The sequence below is a fragment of the Malania oleifera genome, chromosome 10 (genome assembly GCF_029873635.1).
Source record: "Malania oleifera isolate guangnan ecotype guangnan chromosome 10, ASM2987363v1, whole genome shotgun sequence".
NCBI classification, from domain to species: Eukaryota; Viridiplantae; Streptophyta; class Magnoliopsida; order Santalales; family Ximeniaceae; genus Malania; species Malania oleifera.
In genome coordinates this window covers 48,431,171-48,451,626 of record NC_080426.1, presented here as the reverse complement: position 1 = coordinate 48,451,626, position 20,456 = coordinate 48,431,171, and the positions used below count along the sequence as shown (strand labels likewise).

At 35.4% G+C, this 20,456-nt stretch overlaps 1 protein-coding gene across 1 annotated transcript in view; it reads left to right on the top strand.

Annotated features, from left to right (window-relative positions):
- The first annotated feature begins 823 nt into the window (after window positions 1-823).
- LOC131166808 (uncharacterized) overlaps window positions 824-20,456 on the top strand; it is a 59,234-nt gene continuing 39,601 nt past the window's right edge. Inside the window, exons 1-3 of the mRNA XM_058125394.1 lie at window positions 824-2,683; window positions 3,411-3,521; window positions 16,052-16,203. The gene's annotated coding sequence lies outside the window, so the exon portion shown is untranslated. The remainder of the gene's footprint in view (window positions 2,684-3,410; window positions 3,522-16,051; window positions 16,204-20,456) is intronic.

Here is a 20,456-nt window from a genome sequence, read left to right as displayed (position 1 = left end):
AAAGAAACAATACCTCAAGTCAAGTGTCAACATTGTACCTCTTAAAATACATCTCACGATCACATTTTAATGCAGATAAAGTCGATGAATTATGTTACCTATCTGAGATCAGAAAAAAGTCCCTATATATAAATGTAATACCACATATGAGATTGAGGTCTTATTGTCAACGATGTCATCTCTCTGAGTTCACAAAGAAGGAAGGAGAGATCTTGGAAAGAAGAAAAGAGCTTCAACAATTGTGCATCTGGAAGAACCAATTTCTATATAAATTGTTTTTATTTTTCTGGCCCAAAACCACCAAAAAAAAAAAAAACAATAGAAAAAAAATGAAAATATGAATTGATAAAAGGTATAATAAAGATATATGAAACAAACCATAGAAAACCCCGTAAGCAGGAATCTTAGTTGTCGTGATGACCTTGGCCCTTCACTTATGAACTTGTTTCTTAAAAGTTGGATAAAGAGTGCTATTTAAATCTATCTTCCACAAAACTATGCAATTTTTTATATTTCCAAGAAATTGGCCTCCATATAGGAACAAAAAGACAACTTATGTAAACACATAAATAATAAACCTCAAGGCCTACATAAAAGGGTTGACCTACGGGTCTACACAAAAGGTAGATCTTTAGGGAGCATAAAGGATTGAACTCTGCTTATATTTGATAGCTATGATTTACTTGCAACAAAATGTTAAGTTTTACTATTCAACGGTTCATCTCTACTTGGGATTCAAAATTTAAGCTTTGCGTAGGATAAACAACTAAGTTTTTTCCCGAAATAATTAGGTAAGCCTTACTCAAAATTAATAAATAGATAAACTTTGCTTATGTTGATAGTTTATACACCCCAAATATATTACCTACCGTAAGTCGAGGACACTAGAGCCCAGCATTGATGAGAACGGTTACCACCCAAGTCAACTGCTCGATTAGAGCAATTGACGCCAACACCATGATGATTAGAGCAATCTACGCCAACGTTGTAATAACCGAAGCGATTCACGCTCGTACCATAATTCGCCAATAAATGGCATATCACCCTCGAGTCAAACTTCATCACTATAAATAGGGATTTCGATAAGAGGCTAAGGTATCTCATTCTAAACTCATCTTTACTATTGCATAAAAATCTCTTAAATCAATCCCTAACTTAGGCATCAGAGAGATCCCCTGAAGCATACCTCGGGTCCTCAAAGCCTTTTATTTATCTATTTTCAGGTGGTTGTGATCAGGGATCGTGAAGGTCGTTCAATTTTTGACTACAACGGTTGACACCATCTATGGAAAACTCTTGAAAGGTTTTCTTTTTCAATCCTTGATCATATAACTACATTAAATAATTCAAATCCAATGCATTGGCTCATCTCTTTCCATGTTTCCCTTTGGGACCAGCATTGATGAGAAGCATTTGAAAATATCGGAGCTAGGGTTTCAAGACTAGAACCTTTCCCTGAGATGAGTCTCAAGCCTCACGATGCTAGTCCCAACTCTGTGATTTTTACTTTGAAATTTGTTGTTTATCAATTGACACATCTTGTGCATCTGTATATTCCTTTTCATTTTTCTACATAAAGCATGTATCAATAATCGCGATCCACCATTTATCCCTGTGGATGCTAGAACTTTGCTATCTGCATTTCATCATCATTGCAGATCAGAAATAAAAGGAGTGGCGATGAGATCTCTTGAAGCGACCATAAGGACGTGGCCAATTGCTGCCTCACCAAAATCAGGATCCAACAAATCCTCGGTTGCAGAATCGTCACCATCAAATGGAATAGTGCGCACTTTGGAAATGGCAGGCATCAATCCTTGGCTAAAACTATGGCAGTCCATGGTTTTCTCCTAGTTGAGGCAGAGGCAAAGTGATTGACGGCTTGGCATGGAAATTAGCAGTTTTGATTATGCTAAAGCAAAAGTATTGATCGTTGGTTAGGAGAAAAATGAAGGCAGCGATGAGCAAGACAGAGACGAACAAGACAATTGGGGATTTTCCCTCCCTTACCAGACTCGAAAGCAAGATCTTCATCGCCTATAGAGAGAATGTGCCGCAGGCGATTGCGATGATACCACAGGATCCCCAACGGTCGCACTATTTGGATGGCTAATCTACAACGTCTGCAATTCCCAGATCTCTGCCGAAGTTACCATAGGATCCCCGATCACATGCCTATCTTCATGTCCAAGGTCCAAATGAACGTATTTCTTTTGGAAACACATCTTCACCACGTTTGGCACTGCCAACATCGGTGCCAGTGCCGGATCCTGTAGCTTCGTCACCAGATCCAAAGCAAGGCTTTTATCCAACCCAAACAAAAAAAAAATTCGGATCTCCCGTCGCCGTGGCAGCAGGCGGCAAAGATGTTACCAATGACTACATCTCAATGAATGAGCGCATCAACAAACCACTTTCGCTTCGATTTGGGCTCGTCGGATCCAATGCTCGTCGAAGTGGGAAGGTTCAGGTGGGAGAGGAAAGGCCTGAGCCTCACAGGATTGCTGGTCGTACTTGAGCATCATGTGCTTGAGGTCTTCATCGTTGGTTATGGAGATCAAAGTGCCAAGATCCTCACTCGAGAGCTGATACTCGAAGCAGACGTTGGCACTGTAGAAGATTTCCGGTCAGACCATCTAAACACGAGCTAAATACGAATCCGGGACTGTGCAGTCGGACTCAGGTAAGCCTTCAAGAACAAGTGAGACCTAATCTCCAATTTGAAACAACACAAGTAACAAAAGTTACACATAAACCTGGGCATACCCAGGGACTTAAAGCCATATCAGAACAAGGAATAACCAAGGATCATTACAATCATAGCATCAACAACTACACAACCACACTGTACCAAAATATAGGAGTACAATAAAATCCACATAATGCAAAATTGTAGGAAACAAAACGCACAGAAATTGCAGAACCAAACACAGCTTACGGAAAACCACTACTGTTTATCCAAACATAGTCTGCAGCAAATCCAGCATCTGCAATCCGAAGTCAATAAATCATGCGGCCCACCCACACAAATGACGTTTGTTGAACACAAGTTAACAAATCACGCGGCCCACCCACACACTCCAAAACACTAATCAATCATTTCCAATTACTTTCAATCACAAACCAACATGGCCCACTGCCAGCCTTATGGAGCACATTACAACCCATAGGTAATCCAAAAATTGAAAAACCAAATTGGCTGCAAAAAACCCACTACTGTAAGCCCAAAGACAACTTGTAAGAAATCCAATAGCTAAAAAATAAAAAACCCCTCATGTGATGATATGGGGTAACTGAAAAGACAAGAGACCACTCCAACACAGGACAATTAAATTGTTGACTTTATGAGTTCAATACTGTTTTGATAATGACAGATCACTTGGTATTTGAATTGTATAATTGAGTTTCAGGATCATGATTTAGAATGCACGAACGGTGAACTTGTATGGAAGCCACGAGGAACCTAAAGTACATATCACTTGACACAATCCATGGAACTAGAGGGATGAAAGGATGATGAAGTAAGCTTCAAGTTCAAGATCTTCAATGGAATGGGTATTTAGAATTGAATTTATTTACATATGTCATATGATATAACTTAAAACTCAAATATACCATAGAAAGACCTTAGGACTCATGCATTTCATGAAAAATACATTTACATAAGTTCTAAGTTGAAAGAAATTTTTCGAGGCGGATTTTAGAGGCCTCATTGATGAACCCAATGGCCTCGTCTACGAATGTATGAAGGTCACTCGGCGATGAACAATGTTGTCTCGTTGACGAAAAAGTACTAAGAGCCCAAAAAGTTCAGATAGTGCTCTCGTCGACGAACTCATGGCCTCGTGGATGAACGGGTGTTATACACCTTTCAAAATTTGAAATCTACGCTAGGTGTCCCAAGCTAAACTATCGACAGTTAGAACTTGATTTCCTTCATGTGTTCCCTTTGTGTCTGCTTTCCACTCAGTATGTGAGTCATATTTCACAACAATCTTCACCTTGGCGAACATACGCCCCTTAGGAGAAACTGAAAACATGAACCCACTGCTCCACCTTGAACTTGGGATGTTAGGTTGGGTTCACCTCCCATCTAGCGACTAGAGACTAACACCAAGTCCAAGCAACGCTTGAACTTGCCGATGACAGTTTTGACTTCTACCATCAACACCGATTCAGTTGTAGATGTTACACCCAAAGACTTCACCCTAGGCCTCCTACAAGACCTTCCCACAACAGTAAATGCAAAAGCTGCTGCAAGCCTTCTATCACAAAAGCCCCGTGCATAGTCTTCAACAAATCTCACAATTGACGGTCCACTTTGCTGCATACCGAAACACCTTATTGCACCATCATGGGGGACCTTTGACATATCCCGAACATCATAGTCCGTCCTTGGGTACCAAGCAGTAGACATTTCACATCAATTCTCCACAGAACCCCCCTAAGATGGTAAACAAAGTCTCCCTGTAGTGTTGTCCACAAAGCCACCCTGAGATAACACCAATCTCCATGTAGCCCTGCACACAAAGGCACTCTGAGATAACACTAAAATCCTTGCAGCTTTATCTATGCAAATATTCAAACAAAAACCTTCTTGCGCGTAACCAACATATTCATGTTAAAAACTTTCAATAGAGTTCTCAACTCATTAGCCTCAGTCAAATCCTTCCCAGCCTATAACATGTCATTCACACATAACATATAAATCACCCCATTGCATCCTATCACCCTCTTCCCTAGTGGAAGCCTCACTAACTCACACACGTGGTTCTTATACAATATTTCCATTTCCTCCACCATAACACTTATCCATTTATTTTTCCCTTTATTGTGCACTGCAACTTGAAAAATGGTTGGCACCTTGTTGCTAGTAGTAATGAATGCATAAAACACTAGAATGTCAAATTTATACCACAGTGGTGGTCTGATAGTGCACCTGGGCCCACCATGATCATGCTTGTCTCTCGAGCTAAAACTCCCTGCAATAAGAACAATGTCATCTTTACCCTGAGTTTGTAGCTCCACCTGCATCACATGCCCATTTATACTGTGAAACTATTGACTCGAGATTGAAATCCCTACATTTTTGCCCTGAGTATCTAACTCCACTTGAATTATTTATTTGCTGCTGCTGCAGTTTTCTGGAATTTGTTTCACTTCCTTTACCTGAGTACGTTGTCCTAAGACTTTATCACCAAAAGTCACGTCATCGATCACCCATTTGTTTGCCACAAGATCACCCAGTGATGTAGGACGAGATTGGTCGACCTATGTTCTATGGTTTCAACCCTTATACAAACACATACATTCAAAACACTTTGATTTAAGAATTTGATTAACCAATATATACACCATAAATCATGCTATCTGTTGACCTTATAGGTCACACCTGGTTTTGATAATGATAAATACTTGTTGTATTTCATGAGTGTTTGAGGATATGTGTAGGTATACTGTTGGCAAGTCAAAATGATAGCACAACGAGTAGAAGTTGAAGGTCCTGAAGATCCTATTTATGTTGTACTTAAATTTATTATTCATTATGGGTCTGAAATAGTAAATAAGATCTGGGTTGTAATAATCATATGCATTACCTGCATGGTATGATAGGTAAGCTCAAACAAAAAAGGCCTAGAATGGCCCTAGGACACTCATACATGCACATATATATATGGTCATATGGAAAGGGTGATCACATTATCAAATTGAACCGAAATGTATGAAAAATACATGTTTGGTCGACTGTACTTGAAAGCACAATATCTCTTAGTCAACCGAATCAGGACCGGCTCAGCACTTTGACCACTATCCGGTTAATTGAGTTCCCACGTGTGAGAACTCTACACTCTGGTCGACTGAACTACTTAGTTCAAAAACCTCCTCGTCAATCGAACTGCGCAGAAAAGGAAAATCGCCTTTGAGACACTATGTCCCATCGACCGAACTGTTAGTTCAAATTATGTCCTATCGACCAAACTTACACAACTCGGTCAACTGAACCTGCCTTTGCTCTATCGGTGCTCTCGGGTTACCCCAATATTTTTACCATGGTTAAAATAATAAAACGGGTTTATTTTGGTTAAAATGTATTAAAACATTTATAATAATTCCCTATATGTCCTGGACGACTATAATCAATAGGAAGTCTATATATACCCCCTCATTTGGAATAATTAGAACAAGATTAGCAAACTTGATTAGTGATATTTCTCTAAATTCCAAAATCATTCTCTCTTACTACCAAGTATCCTACACTCATACTTACCTTACTATATTGTCAAAGATTCGTTTGTAAGTGTGAATTAAGTGTTCTTGTCCTATAGGTTTGCTCTCTCAAATTTGTGGTTGATTGATAGTATTTTGTTTGAGAGCAAGACCTCAAGTTTTCTTAGGAGACTTTATTAATAAGTCTTTCCTAAGAAGACTTCACTGGAGCTTCTGAGTATTGCACTATCATTGCAATATCTTAAGAAGTTCTCATTCGATTTTGGTTGCTAAAATATTTTCAAATCATTTTCAAATATCTCGTGTGTTTCATTTTTGAGAAAAATTCTTGAAGATATATTTGTTTATGTTCTAAAGATCTTTGTTGCAATATTCCTTAAGTAATATTATTTTTTAACACAGAGATCAAATCCTTTTGCAAACAAAATCTATACATCTCTTTAGGCATATATATTGAGAAAAATCATTCGTTGAGATATATGAAGTGTAGCAAGTATCTTTGTTTGAACATTGTGATTGAATATATTATGTGATACAAAGATTATATTATTTGCACTCTCACGCACTGATTGCAACGCTTGCTTAAATATTTGAGAGTAGACATCTTAGACCACATTAAGCTTACTTCATTATATCATTTGGTGGTGTACGTGATTGTTTATATCGAGTACATATATGCTTTACATGAAAGCATAATCACTGTACCAATTTCACTATTGTGAACATACTGTTGTATTTCTAGGCCTGAGGGGGTGATAATCCATCCCAGTAAGGATTGGTTGTAAAGGTTGAGGTCAGCCCTGTACTAATTGACCTGGTTTGTTTAGGTGCCGCTCCTCCCATTTAAGTGAGCATTATAGTGGTAATCCTTGTACTTGTTAGTTAAGGTGGGAAATGGAGTGGGACCATCTGCAGGGTTAGAATTTAAAGGTTCCACAAAAGAATATGCTACAAGAAATGAGGTTAGATTTTCAACATTAAAAACATTACTTATGCTAAAATCAATAGGAATATTAAGTATGTAAGCATTAGAACAAGTTTTCTTTAAAATTTTGAAATGATTCATCTTGTTAGCATGTAACTTCCTCACCTTTCTTACAGGAATCTGCTCATGACGAATACGAACTATAACCATATCACCATTTTGAAAATTCTTTCAACATGCAATGTATATCAGCATGAGATTTATAATGTTCAATATTCAAATTAACCTTCATTCTTATTTTAGAGTATAGATTGTGTATATGCTTTGCAAAAGCATCTGTTGGCTCACTCACTCTAGACTTAAGTGGTAGTAGAATAAGATCTATTTGCTTTCTAGGACTATATTCGGTGACAACCTGAAATGGGCTAAGGCATGTGGTCCTATTCACTGAACTACTAAATGCAAAATTGGCCATATGAAGGCATAAATCCCAAGCTAGGATATTTTCAACCACCTTACATCTCAATAGGTCCCTAAGGCTCCTATTCACTACTTTAACTTGCCAATCAGTCTGCGGATGATAGGCACTAACATATGAGCCTAACATAGTCCACAAGGCAAGAAGTAACCTATGAGTTGTACACCTCTAATGGAAACAATGGTTTTGAGAGACCTATTCTCGATGACAATCTTGTTGTTTGCTCTATCATGGGTGCATATAATCCAAGTGTCATTTTCCTTGGTAGTAAGGAGAGTAGGGCAAGCATATGGGCTTAAACTCCTCTGAACAAAGTCCTATTCCTTCAATTCATTCACTTGTTTCAGCTCCTCATGTTTTATCGGGTTCATTATATGATGTGGTAAATGAGGCAGAGATGAATAAGGAACAAAGCCAGTGACGCGTTGATTGTCTCTCAAGGGAGATGACATCCTTAAACTCAAAAGGTAGGGATGATACTTCTAGTGGTGTTTCCTTCTCAAGAAGGGGTATTTCAGTCTCCTTAGTAACAACCACATTCACTTCCTGTGTATCTTGACTTTCCTGCTCAAATTGATTCTTATTCAATGATTCTCTACTAGTTTCTTTCTTTTCCTTCTTATTTTTCTCGCCATCTTCCTTATCAAGCACTAAGTTCCTGGTAGGACATTGTTTGGAAAAGTGTCCTTGTTTATGGCACCTGAAGTACACTATACTGCTAAAACTCTGGTGAGAGGATCCAGTCATAGGGGCTTTTCATTTGTCCATAGGTTGTTGGATTGTGGGATTGCTCCCTTGGAAGGCGACTTGACCTGATTGCACTGGTCATGATTTGTTATAGCTTTATACCCTTTGAGAATGTGGCTCATTTGAAAACTATTTTCCCAGAGGCCCTTTATTCATTTGTTCAAAGTCATGAGCTAGATTATAGGTTTGTTCAAGGGACTCAATGTGAGGGGGAAACAGTTCTCTCCTTAGTTCAGGCTTTAATCCTATGTGAAATCGGGAGATCTGTTGACTAACAATATTATAGACACATCATTTTATTGACAAATTGACTCATGTATTCTGAAACAGTCATGCTACCCTGGTATAATCTGTAAAGTTGATCCATAAGGCTCTCTATATAACTAAGGGGTACTTACTTATCCCTTAACCTATCCTTCATAAGATCCCAATGCTCAATGGGTCTATGATCTAACCTCACTTCTTGCCTTTCGACATTCATCCAATGGAGCTTGGCTTGCCCGATAACCTCATTTTTTGCAAACTTAACCCAATGAGGGTTAGTCATCTTATAACAATCAAAATAAGAATCCATCCCAATCAACCAATCTTGGAAGACTTTAGGATTCATCTGCCCATCATAGGTGGGGGCTTCTATCCTTATTACATCGTTGTAAGGATCATGATGGCCCCTTCAATAAGATCTCCTAATGTGAAAGTTATCAACGTCATAGTCCTTATCATCCCAATGTTGGGGATAAGGCTCATGGCGTGGGGGTCTCCTAGAAAAGTCATCTTGGCGATTCACCCATCTTTGTGGAGGGAGGGAAGATTTTTCTCTAGTAGGCATAGGTGGCTCTCTCTTAACATTAATCCTACGACCTCAGTAAGGATTCCCGACTTGAGTAGGCATCCTAGGGATTGGGGAAGGATTCAACCACACTAGGGAGGCCATTGGAATGGTGTTTGATCATGCAAAGTAAGGTCTAAGGTGAACCTATCCTAACTAAGTTCCACATCCAAAACTCAAAAGATAGGTGGGTTGTTTTGGTCAAAACCGTCGACTGATTGGGCCAAACCGTCGACTGTTTCGGACAATACTGAAATCCTGCAAGCTGCTACAGCAAACACCCTTTGGTATTTAAGACATAACTTTTGCTAGAGAACTCCAAATAGGGAAATCTTGGTATTAAAAGAAAGCTAAGATAATTTTCCACAACTTTTGTGTTCAAACACTTTGAATATAGGAAGTTTTTTATAGAGAAAATGGGACATCAATTTGGCGGCAGAAAAATGAAGATTTTGGGACTTAAAGGGTTCGCCTGATTCGACCTAGGCTTCGATACCAAGATGATGTAGGATGGGATTGGTCAATCTATGTCCTATGGGTTTAACCCTCACACAAGCACATACATTCAAAACACATTGATTTAAGAATTTGATTAGCCAACATATACACCATAAATCATGCTATCTTTCACAAGTTGTCGGAATTTTGAAAAGGTGAATGTGTTTGTCTAGAAAATAAGTTTCAAGTGTTCAATGATTAAGGAATTTAGTTTTATGGGGAAGATGATACTTTTAAAATCAAGATTACAAGTTCTAAGCTACCAAGCTAACATTCATGCAATTGATTTTAATTAGCAAGTATCAATATTGAAATCTAATAGTTCAAATGTGCTTTTCAAATATGGAATTTCAGATTTTCAAGCAAAGGCTTCACAAGATTAAGCAAGGGTTTAAAACAAATACTGAGTTTACCAATAGATACGTTGGATTATTGACGTTGTTCAACATGAGATAAACCACGCCTTAAGTCCTTTTCGAATCACCAAGACAAACACATCAATGGAGTGGGGAAATAGTGGTCGTGTGGGGGTGTATGTATTTTGGTGATGGTCGTGTGGGTGAGTAGGGAAGATGAAGATGTAGTCGCTGGATAGAATAGTGGTCTCTCACCACCCGATCTCGAGAGAGAATGCGTAGCCTTACACTATATAATCTAAATGATTGAACAAAACTAACAAGCTTCAACAAAGGAAATTCCTTCAATATTCAATATATCAAAACTCTCTTCTCTTTATTACAATGATACATGACATATATAGACTTAGCAAGGGGAAAGGGGAGACAAAGCATTAACTAGCTAAGCTAGCATGGGGAGACAAAGTATTAACTAGCTCAAACTTCCCATACAAGCATGGGAGACAACACACTTAATACTACCACAACTTTCTAACACAATAATTACGCTCTTACGAGTTACTAAGCTCATAAACACTAACACAACTCACTAAGCACACACATGTTGCTTAGTTGACTTAAAATTATTACAAATTAAATATAAAAACATAATCCAAAAGAAAGTCAATTCCGTGTGGGGCCCATTGGAGCCATATGGGGTCCATATGACCATGTGGGACCCACATGGGTCTTCTTGCTTAAATACTTCACTAGGCGTCTTCTTGTACCAAAAGTATTCAAGTACCTAATTTTCTTGAAATAATATATCCAAGAACAATATAAATCAATACAAATAACAAAGTCTTCCAAAATAAGTCTTCCATCCAAATAGTTAGATGGTCTTCAAGTATGATTTCCCATTAATCCCACATGTTCCTGCAAAATAGATTTAATGATGGTGGACATTTGGAGGTCGTCCACGTCTTACCATGTTTGCAAACAAGTGGACATCGGGAGGCCGTCCACGTATCACCAAATTAGAAAAAGAACGGGGTGTGGCATGTTGATCCCCTTCACCCAGCTTGCACCCACCATTCTTATACCCCAAAAAGATGTATTGTTCGGACATAACACCAAGCCTAGATCCATTTTCACTAGAATAGTGCACAAGTGGACATCCACTCACACCTGAGTAGTCTACCACAAAACCTGTCCACAATTCACCTACAACTCTCCCATCTAGTGACACCTTTGAAGATCGGTCACACGAGAAATGCGTGTTGACTTTTTGAGTTCGATTCCTATTTTAATTATGACAAACCATAGCATCTCATTTGTGCGTTTAGTCTTTGAACATATTTATGATGCAGAATGCGCAAATAAGGGATGCAAAATGGAAGTCAAGGAGTACCTAATCAAGCACAAATTTTGGCGTATTCCATGGAGTATTAAGGAGTAGAAGCATGAATATTTTATTTATTCTTTAAGTAATAGTAATTAGGCTTTAATTTGTGCATGCATAATCATATGATTTGAATTGAAGCTTTCACAAAATGACCAAGACCTTAGATTGACCTTAGGGGTATAAACTTCTCATGAAAACATTTTTCTAAAACAAGTTTTTTCAAAAAAGAAAAAAAAAAAAAACCCTTCATGTTTCTTTTGTCGTATTGATGAGCACTTTTATCTATCAATAATTCCTTATCATAAAAAGTATTCAACATGAACGTTATGGTATTTTCTCTTAGCTTTCTGTTGGTACAATGCACTTTCAATTTGAAGTTGTTTAGATAAGTTTATGTTCAAAATACTAAAGGGTGTTCACAGTAATAAATATCCCTTCATGTTTCTTTCGTCTCATTGATGAGCAACTTTATTTATCAAAAACACCTTATCTTAAAAATTATTCGACACTAAAGTTGTGTAATTTTCTCTTATATTTCTATTGATACCAAGAATGCTTAATTTGGAGTTGTATAAAAAAAGTTATGTCTGAAAAACCGAAGGGTATCCAAGCAGAAAACGCCCCAATGGTTGAAAAATGGTTAGTTTTCAAATTAAATTATATTTAATATCCCAACATCCATAAAACAACTAATAATGGGTTTTACCTATAAATACAAGCCTAAACCACTTAAAAAATATTAGAAAACCCATTTGGGAGCATTCTTACATATTCTCTCTTTCCCAAACATATTTTATACTCCATTTTTGAAGATCAAAGCTTATTTCTCCTATTCTTCTTCTTGAAAATCTTTTTGGGGGAATTATTTTTTGGGTTTACAAGCAAGGTTTGAGCTTGAGCATCTATTTATATCAATATATATTGCTTGAAAGCCTTCTTGCCATTTGATGCTTTTCAAAGGTTTAATCTTGAAGAAATTCACTCTCCTACTCTTTTTTTGAAATATCATTTTTGGAGAAAATTCTTGTTGAGTATTACAAAAAGTCTTGTGTAACGTCCCTCAATTTCTTAACATAAAATATCACATAATAAATAAAATGGTCAACCCGAACCCGTGGGTAGCGGGGACACCTGTCAAACACAGAGGAAAACCTAGCAGTAGTAAACATAAAATCTCAAACATCCAATCATAAAACATAATACCAGAGCATTCTATACATCCTCACATACATCCAAATATCTTTAGGGTCAAACACAAAATAACTCTGACGTTATTACAAAATTTTACCCTTCTCACAGGATAATCTCACTAGCTTAACGGCGGTCCTGACCCGCCAATCTCTTAGGAGCTCCTGAAAAATTAATTAAGTTTGGGGGTGAGACACTTCTCAGTAAGGGAAAATAAACTAAATACAGCTGTGTGACAACATGAATATTTAATACATTTGTACGTATACAGTACATTTCATAATTCTATAAACATAATCATATCATACTGGGTAAATATATATTTTCACATCTGTTAATAAATCATATCATACATAAAATCATCTGTTATAACTGTAGTACTGAAAACAAACCCAGGATGACTAGCTAGTTGGTGTCATGTATTACCCCCCATGACGTGTTGTGCAGCCCGAAGGCGGGACTCGACAATGGCTGGCCGACCACTGCCGAATCAAATATGTCTGTAAATACGATGAGCCCGTCACACCCTGGTCCGGACTGCCAGGTGAACGTCCACACTCTACTGAAAGCCACATCGACTATTCATCTCTCATACCCTCGTGGGACGGTAACACTAATAAGGCCTCGTGCCAAAATTAACCCATAGCTACGGTACCGAGCTCCTGGTTTGAACTAAACTAACATCCTAGTTGTGAAAACATATAATACATGATCATACGTAACATCATTACGGCCTCGTGCCGAAAACATAGATACGGCCTCGCGCCGAAATCATACATATGGCCTCGTGCCAAAATCATAGTAAATATGGCCCCGCGCCAATAATATAAATACGGCCTCGTGCCGATAGCATAAATACATGGCCTCGCACCAAAAACATAAATACGACCTCGTGCCGATAACATAAATATATGGCCTCGCGCCAAAATTGTTTCAGATATATATATATATACTGAAAATACATCATTTATCACATAATCGTCAAAACCATCACAACATAACTCATATTTTCATAATACCTGAAATCATGCTTGGTTCGTAAAATCTTTCACATCATAATACATTTCACATAAAATAATATTCATGCCACACATATGCTGTTAAAAGTCATACTTTATATTCTAAAATCGTGAATTCCTTACATCTCATACATACATATACATTTTAATCATTATAGCAGTATTTTCCCATTCGTACATTTCATTTGTAATACATAATATAACATATGCTTTTCTGAAAATAAATTTACTCATAATCAATAATAATTTGTATGGAAAATTACTACTTTAGTTTATTCCCTTACCTGACTATTGAGAAATTCCTTAGGACCCAAATCCTACGCCCTTAGCGCCCGAAATTTAACTCCTGCAATTTACATTTTCCCCAGATTAATTAATTTATTTCTCCAAAATAATACTCATCTAGCCTTCCCTAGGCTCCATATATCTCAAATTAATATTTAAACTATTATTTAACATCCCCACTTAATTTTTCAAGTTTTGTCTACAGGTCCCAAAATTAGACCTGCGGCACTCACCTGGACCCTAAATTCCAGAAATCCTACTTCAATCCTAAATGCTTAATATTTTAACATTTCTAAATTAATGCTAATTAATTAAAAATAAGCCCCTTAATAATCGCCGCACCCCAAATTTGGGGTTTTGGCCCGACACCCCCACGAGAATTCCGTCCCACTAGACTTGTAGAGAATCATCCCTAGATTCTCGTGGTAGTATCCGTTCGTCAATTGGACTTATATTTTGCAAGAAATTAAAGAAAAAGGGGAAAGTGGCTTACCCCAGGGAATACGCTTACGCCTCTCCTACCACCGATCTGCTTCGGTAGAAATGACGGCAGCAGTGAATGGAGTCCATTGGTATCTTCGGATTTTCGATCGGGCGAAAATCCGTCACGAAATCGAGGAGAGAGGGAGAGAGAACGTGAGGAGAGAGAGAGAGATTGCAGGTTGCAAGAAAAGAAAAGAAAAGAAAAGAAAAGAAGAAGAAGAAGAAAGGCGGGGGGGTGGCTGTAGGAACAAAATTTTTTATTAAAAATTTCATCCTGAAGCTTCAAAGAAGCTTCAGGATGTTAGATTTATAATAATAATAATAATAATAATAATAATAATAATAATAATAATAATAATAAATATATATTTAATTAATATTAAAAATAATATATTTTATTTAAAAAAATAAAATTTAAATTATTATTTTTTTTCTCTTTTTTTTTCTTTTTTTAATATCCAATTTAATTAATTAATTAATATTTTTATTATTTTTATTTATTTATTTATTTTTATTTTTTTTTTGAAATCATTCTATTAATCTTTTATATCTCTTTTTGAGGTTTTTACATCTTGAGCATATTTTAAATCATATATTAATTGCTTGAGAGGCTTGTTGATTTATCAAAGGTCATTTTAAAAGAAAATCATTTTCCATTCTCTCACTCAATTAATTGTAAAATATTTTTGAGAGATTTTATCATACTCTACCGAACTTCATTTGAAAATCATTTAAGAGTGCATTAAGAATTTTATTTATACAACCCATCTTATTTTAGAAGCATTTTACTTGTACGCAAAATTTCATATCATTTGTATTTATGGTTCAAGTTGTGAACCGGGAAGAGGTAGCTACACCTCGTGTAAGCAACGGATTGTAAAGGAAAGTTTCGCCCTGGTAAGAAGCGGATTGTAACGGAAAATTCCGTCCCAGTTTTAAGGAGCAGATAGTGGAATCCTTGGGTAGTTTGTCCAAGGCGAGGACGTAGATAGAAGTTGTCGAACCTTGTTAAAAACTGTGTTTGTGCTCCCTCTTCCCTATTCTATATAATTTTTGCACTTTACTTTCCGCACTTGTATGCTTATGTTCAATTTGTGCTAAATGTTATAATTATTTTAAATATTTGCATACATTATTATTTGTGGGATTCATGCTTGTTTAGAAAGACCTTAGGTTGTGTTATACTGATTGAGGAATTAAAATAAGGATAAATTAACCTAGAAAGAATTTTTTAAATATCCAATTCACCCCTCCTCTTGGGAATACACCATAACTCTCAATTGGTATCAAAGCCTTGTTACAAAAGCTTAAATGCATTTGTTAAAGATCGCGATGACTTACATTGGTGTATCCCTATTTTGTGAGGGACAATCTTGTTCTAGGCCTCCAATTTTTGTGGTGAAAATTTTACTGTAATAAAAATGAGTGTTTTTTTTTTTTTTTCCAAATCTATGGATTGGAGGGCTTGGAGAATAATAACTCAAGGGAATTTTGTGCCTATAAAAATTGTTGATAATATTGAAATTCCAAAATTAGAGAATGAGTTAAACGAGCATGATATGAATTTATTGTAAATTAATTCAAGTGCTTTGAACATGATTTATTATACTTTAGATGCTAACATCTTTAAGGAAATCATGGCATGCTCAAGTGCAAAGGAGATATGGGATGAACTCAATAGGAGATATAGAGAGACCAAGGAGAAACTACCACTCCAGATGCTTCAAGCTCAAAAGATCAAGAAGGAGAAAATGTTTACTTTATTACTCTAACCAACAAAGAGGTACATTCCTCTCATTCTATTTCTTTAAATAATTCATGCACTGATTCTTACGATTTATCTTGTGAAAATTCTAGTGAATCATGTGATGAATCTGGTAGTGATGATAGCATGTCATCTTACATGGAATTACAAAAGGGATTTATTAAAGCTCATAAGATTCTAATAAAGTTGTCTAAAAAGAAAATATTTTTGAAAAATGAAAATAAAATTTTAGGAAAACAAATAGTTGATTTAAAAGAATCTTATACTATCCTAGAGAATGAAAAGATTGAAAAGGAAGTAGAAATTAAGAAATTAGAAAACAAGAATAAGGTATCATTGAAAGAACAAGAATCGAAAATAATTGTTACTAAGGAAAAAGATTTGAAAATCATGAGATTATAAAACAAGAATGAAAAATTGGAAAAAGAGCTAAAAGTCTTAAGATCCCAAATTTCTAGTGATAATACAAAGGATCTTCTTATTTCTGAGCTTGAGTGTAAAGCAAACTCCATGACCAAAGAGTTCGTAAAATTACAAGCAGCTTGCAAAGGTTTAAAAGATTTAAAAATGATAAGTTTGGAAAGAAAAGTAAATGACCAATTTTAAGATCATTCACACATTTACTAGGGGCAAAGAAAATTTTGACAAGCTCTTAGGTTCTCAAAAGATGACCTTAGATAAGGAAGACATAGGTTTTAATGGCATTGAAAATAGGAAGAAAAATAACTTATACATAGGGTACTTTGTAAGAGCATCTAAACATTATGCTAGTACCTCCTCCACTCCATATGCTCACACCACGTGCTTTTTATACAAAGAATGGTCATATCAAATTCGATTGCCCTTACAAAAGAAAAAGTGTGAAACCCAAACAAGTTTGAAGAGTCAAAGAAATACTAGGTTTTAACCTGCTAAGACTCAAAGAAGAATGGGTTATTAAGAAAATCAACCCCTTAGAAACCAAGGAAAAATGGGTTCTAAAAGGAATTACATAAATTGTCTTTTCCTTAGTTTTTAGAATTTGTCTAAAAGGGATAGTGATGATTAATTAGTGAATAGTGCTTAAATGTCTAGTTTTAGCATACATATTCACTGTTATACTAAGAACCATCGAAAAGCAAGCCAATATGAAAAATTTGTGTGATAAGTCCAATCTATTCGTTTAATGTTAACATATCATAATGCTTAGACAAAATATGATAATATTGGTTATAGCTTGCTCAAATAAATCCACTTCCAAATGGACAAACATGTCTTCATTTGTTAAATGAGTTTAATGTTATATGAATGCTTAAATGTGATTATCTTAATTATAGCATATTTTGTCCATTACACAAGCTTGAGCTTTAGGGAATTGATCATGGTACTATTTATCTTTTATCCCTAAACTCATACAATAGCTTTCAAGAAAGATCATAATACTAAAGTTGCTAGAATTTCATGTTTTTTTTAATAAACATCTTTAGTGGAAAGTTTGGACAATGTTATCAAATATGGGTTCTCTGAAGATAAATTCTAATATTAATCCAAGAACCCTCACTCAACATTGAACCTCAAAGTATTTGTGAAATGCAACATGATGTTTATTATTCAGATCATACGGTTGAGTTAAATAGAAAGAAAAGTCACTCTAAATACTCTTCTAAATTCATAATTGATTTATCTTGTGTAAGAGTATTTATGCATTCTTCCCTCATAAGCTCTTGTCCTTAAACCAAATTAATTAGAGCTTTTGAATAATGTTGAATGGTTAGGATGACTGCACTAGGTTTCAATCTAAAAGAAGGTTAAAATGTCTAAGGAACCTATGCAGAAGTAGTCGAAATGGAAGGCCATTCGCACTAGTGCCCCTCACATGCTGCAAAAATGTGAAAATGGGCTTAATTCACTAAATGAATATTGATTGTGACCCTTTGGTTCCTTAAGCCTATACATTTAAGGTTAAATATAAAATTATTGAAAATTGAGGGCATAAGATAATAAAGAGTTGGCTGCATTATTGAGGGGGAGTAGCAACAATTTTGAAATTCATTGGATAAACACTATAAGGCATTGTGCTTATTTTGGGAATATCTTTATGTTTTATGCTTTTGTGAGAACTGCATATCACTATCCATATTCTGCTAAATATTTAAATATATTTGATGAATAGTTAATATTGTTTATAGCATGAACTATTATTGAGATATACTGAATTGCATACTGTAAAGATAATTAGGGTACTTGCATGCTTTAACTGAATGCCATCTACATGGCTAATGCAGATGCTTATGAATTGCATGTTGGTAGTTAACTAGGATCTTTTATGTGGTCTTGAATGATCATATACAGACATACATGCCAACTAGTTGACCGAGGATATAACTCCATAAGACTGATTTTAAATACAAAATTATTTTACAAGTCTTATGTAGTATCATATATTGACCATGTTGAACCTAGCATTTTTAAACTTAAGTGGTCACTTAGTTTATTACATGCATTGTGTCATTATTAAATAATTACAACTGATGCATGATAAAAAGATCATTTGCATGCTGATTTAATGGTAATAGTAAACCTTTACATGTAGAATGATCATGGCTTAAAATTTAGTGCATGCTAATTGAATTTTAGAAATATCTTAAATAGCATGCTAATTAATCTAATTGATTGGTACATGTTGAAGCCTATATGCTATGGGCTAAATTGAAAGACATGTACAATTTTCATGAAATTCTCCTAGGATGCTCTAAATTATGCATATTCTATGTTGCTAGGATAGTCTAAGATCATGGACACCATTTGGTCCAAATCTTTGGGTTATAAACTTCATGTAAGACCCAAATGGTTAATCAGGCTATTTTAAATTCAAAATCATATGGCTTGATTAAAGTCCATAAACTTGGATAAATTGCACAACATTGGGGTAGCTTTTATTTGTCACACGCTCATTGAGTCTTTTGAGTCTTGTTGCCTTCTTGAACCCCAATTGCACAGTTATTGCATAATATTTGTATATAGCCTTGATTGTCTATTGAGTGCTGATTGAAATGCAATACGTCATGCATATGTGCTGAATGATTTATATTTGCTGCACGTTGAAATCTTTTGAAGGATGAATATATGATGAAGGCGTGAAAAATGAACATCATCCTTGAACTAAAAATGCAAGCGTGCATGTATGTAAGTATATAGGGGAATTAAGTCCCATCATTAGAAAATAAAATAGAGCTTTATTGAGCATTCTTGTGGATTCATATGCATTATTGCTTTTTGTTTATGAGTACTAAACTTTTATGGAAACCATGAACATCATATCCCACTTTTATGGATCTATAATTTAATATAGATTGTTCTTGGGTTATATGAACATCATTATAGGGCTTAATTTCAATTTTTTGATGCATGTCTATTCTATATGGATTTTACTGGTTGGATGAAATGCGAAAACAATATCCAGTAAATTTTTTAAGCTGGTTGCTTATACTGTTGAAATGAAGTTTTCACAATCAGTATCAATATAAGTAGTTGAAAACATCTAAACACATACTCAAATTGAAAGGGGGAGCTCTTAATATTAAATTTCTATCTAGTTATGCTCACCAACATTATACCTTAGATTAAAAATCTTCTCGGGCATGTGCATTAAAGTATGATGATTTTATTAAAAATCTTACATTGAAATATGTTATTTTGCCACAGCCTTCTTTTCCAGCCATATGATCTACATGGTATAAGTTACCTTTTTGGATCTATATGACTGAAGTTCTCTGGTTAATTTATGAAATGTCTGCGTTTAAACGACCACCAGAAAAAATTTTCTTGCTTTAACTTTAGTGATTAAAATTATTATATTGCAAGCATTGTTCCCATTACTTATTGTTAATATTAAGGGAGAATTTTTTATGACAAGAACTGGTTTTATAAAAGATATATCTTATCTTTTGCCTTGAGCTTAAAAGCATTCATGATATATATTTTGTAATCTTCTTCAATTTGTTTCGTCATGATATTTCTAAAATTCAAGGGCAAAGGGGGAGTAAGTTTACATGTTCTCTTTTTCAAAAAAAATATTTTTTACCCTTTTGCTGATGACAAAAGGGGGAGAAGATCTATAAGCAAAATTAAAATTAATTTATTCTCCTACTTTTGTTAATTACAAAATGGAAAATATTAAATGTGCTTAACTGAATATTTTTTAAATCAGCTTCAACGTAAACTGCACATTAAACTAAACTAATCTCAAATGCTTAACTTAGAAATTTCTAAAGTCTTCATGTGTCAATATG